This window comes from Aotus nancymaae, unplaced genomic scaffold (genome assembly GCF_030222135.1).
Source record: "Aotus nancymaae isolate 86718 unplaced genomic scaffold, 86718_ANA_hifiasm-v0.15.2.pri h1tg000106l, whole genome shotgun sequence".
In the NCBI taxonomy this organism is placed as follows: domain Eukaryota; kingdom Metazoa; phylum Chordata; class Mammalia; order Primates; family Aotidae; genus Aotus; species Aotus nancymaae.
In genome coordinates, this window is record NW_026988521.1 from 496,238 (window position 1) to 499,532 (window position 3,295).

The 3,295-nt window shown below is 47.0% G+C and overlaps 1 pseudogene; it reads right to left on the reverse strand.

The window, feature by feature from the left end:
• Positions 1 to 210: 210 nt before the first annotated feature.
• On the reverse strand, positions 211 to 2,093 carry LOC135272100 (pyruvate kinase PKM-like; annotated as a pseudogene).
• Between the last annotated feature and the right edge of the window lie 1,202 nt (positions 2,094 to 3,295).

The window sequence follows — 3,295 nt, forward strand, 5'->3', positions numbered from 1 at the left end:
ATTCTGCATTCCTCCTTCTTCCCTTGCTTGGGTGGGGCCACATAATGGGCAGCCAAGCTCTGGGCTGTCACACCAGAGCAGGCTCTAAAAACAGCTATGTTTCAGTGAGGCATAAATCTTCTTCCCTGGTGTCCCAGCCTACCAGTGCCATGTTACAGCGCAGAATGAGCTCTATAAGCATTGCTGGCCTAATGGAGGGGTTGGGGAAGGCAGTGGACAGGGCTGGAGGAAGGCCTCTGGGGTCTATCACAGTCTATCACAGCACAGGAACAACATGCATGGTGTTGGTGAAGCCAGAGCCAGGGTGTCACCAGGTCAGCACAATGACCACATCTTCCTTCTTGAAGAAGCCTCAGGCCTTACCAACATTCATGGACAAGTTCACCTGCAGGTCCACATCCTCAGCCCAGGCCTCCTGGACTGGATTCTTACACAGCACAGGGAAGATGCCATGGTACAGGTGGACCTGGCGAGCTGTCTGGGGATTCCATGTCACAGAAATCATGGGAGTGCATGGGCAGTATCTGGCTACCTGGTGAGCATACCCGCAGACTTGGTGAGGAAGATTACGGCCCCACTGCAGCACTTGAAGGAGGCCTCCATGGCACCCACAGCAGTGGCTTCTGTGGGGTCACTGGTAATGGGTGCCAGATGGCAGAGCTCCTCAAATAATTGCAAGTGGCAGATGGTGGCCTCTGCCTCACAGGCAATCAGGTGTGCATGTGCACCACATCCAGAGGATCATCCCCTTTGGCTGTCTCCAGATAGCATGATGCAGTCAGCTCCCTCCAGGACTGCACTGGCCACACCACTGCCCTCAGCCCGGGTGCGATGGAACTGCCGCTGCTGCTTTTTTTTTTTTTTTTACGGCAGAGTTTTGCTCTTGTTACCCAGGCTGGAGTGCAATGGTGCAATCTCGGCTCCCGGGATCAAGCAATTCTCCTGCCTCAGCCTCCCAAGTAGCTGGGATTACAGGCATGTGCCACCATGCCTGGCTAATTTTGTAACTTTAGTAGAGACAGGGCTTCTCCATGTTGGTCAGGCTGGTCTCAAACTCCCAACCTCAGGTGATCCACCTGCCTCGGCCTCCCAAAGTGCTGGGATTACAGGCGTGGGCCACCGTGCCCAGCCAGAGTAGAGCTTCTTGATCATGTCCTCCAGCATCAGAGTGGCAAGATGACAGGCTTCCCAGCTTGGTTGTACCACCCAATCATCATTGTCTGAGCAAGAAAGACCTTCTCTGCAGGAATCTCATCTCAGTAATCCCATCACTGGCCTCCAGGATTTCATCAAACCTCCAACCCCCTTCATGATTCTCAATTTTGTTGATTATCTTGATATTCCTTCCTTTCTCTCCCAGGAACTTCCTAACATCATGGACATCAGATGTCTTGCAGATGAATGATGTGAACATCATATTGACATCTTGCTTGACCCCTAACTTCAGGTCCTGGATGTCCTTCTCCGACATGTCAGGCAGGTCCACAGCAGCCCCGGGAAGGTCCACACCCTTCTTGCCGCCCAGGGAGCCGCCATTTTCCACCTCCATCACCAGAATGTCAGCATCCATCATGTGTAGATCTTGCTGCCCACCTCCACCACTTTGCAGATGTTCTTGTAGTCCAGCCACAGGATGTTCTTGTTACACTTTTCCATGTAGGCGTTATCCAGTGTGAACTTGACAGGGGCTCCCTTCTTCAGCTCCACCTCTGCAGTGCCGCTGCCCTTGAGGAGCCCAGCTGGGATCCCAGGTCCGTGTCCAGAGCCACAGCGATGGGCTGGTAGAGGACGGAGTAGGAAGCACAGCTTTCCATGACTGTGTGCACGTTCTTGATGGCCTCCACATGGTACTTCTGAGTTTCATGAGAGTTCAGATAAGCCGCATTCATTCCAGACTTACTGGTCTTCTTCAGCATCTCTAATGATGGGGAAGGTGGGCCCATGGTACAGATGATGCTAGTGCTCCAGGCTGTGATGGGTGGCAATTCAGTGGCCAGGCAGCACATGCGCTTCAGGAATGTGTCAGCCATGGCTGCATGCAGCTGCTGAGTCTGAATGAAGACCACCCCAGCTTCACTATGGGGCTTCAACATGACTCCTGAGGTCCTCCAGTGCTGACAGACTTGGGCTACGCTCCAAACCTAGAGAGAGGTCAGGAGCCCCAGATGCACAGCTGCTGTGCCTACTTTCATTTCTAATTTTAGAAATTTGAGTGGTCTCTCTTTTTTTCTTAATTCACCCAGCTAAAGGTTTGTCAATTATGTCAATCTTTTCAAATAACCAACTTTTGATTTTGTGATATTTTTGTATTATTTTTCTATTTTCTAGTTCATTTATCTCTGCTCTAGTCTTTCTTAAGGAAAATGTATTTTTAAGACATAAATTAGCTTTCTTTATTGTTAGTTACTAACTTTGAAAGTTTTATTCTCTTTTAAGGAAAATGTATTTTTTAAAATATAAATTAGCTTTCTTGGTGCTACTAACTTTGAAAGTTTTATTCTGCACATGGTAACATTGTACAAAATTATTTTCAAAAATTTCAGTCTCCACAAATGCTTGCATTCGAAAATCATCTTGTTCTTCATCTCTAAATCCTTATCCAATTGGAATCTGTTTTATTATTTTAACTTTTTTTAATCTCATTTTATTTTATTAGATTCAAGGTTTACATGTGCAGCTTTGTTACCTGGATATGTTGCATAATGTTGGGGTTTGGAATTCTGGTGAACCCATCACCCAAAAAGTACATGGTACTCTACGGGCATTTGGAAAAATATTTTTAATGAGAGAGTTAATAACATGTTTTATGATAATGTCAGTGATCCCAAAGAGAAGAAAAATTAATGATGTAGCAAAAGGATTTCTGGAAGAATGTTTTTGTTTGCCAAAGGAGGTGTCATTTAGTGTGAAGTGGTAGGATGGCTTCGATAAGAGCATCAATGGGAAATCTGAGGTCCTGGGTGGGAAGGTGTTGTGGTCCGTGAGATCGGCACATCTGCCGGGGGTCTCTTGACCAGCAAGAGGGTCTCAATACCTGGAAGAGAGAGTGCATGGAAGAAAAGAGAGATAGAACAGAATGGGGTCTGGAGGACTGATGAGGACTGCCCAAGTCAGCAATTTATTTTGTGCACAGGGTCTCATTATATACCCTTTAGCCTGTAGTGGCTGATGTCAAGTCTCTTAGTGAGGTTACTACAACAAAGGAGAAGGGAAAGTTACAACATTGCAAGCCTGGGGTTCAAGATAAAACAGTAAAAGGAGAAGCATACAATCAACTGTCATAAAGATTGATCAA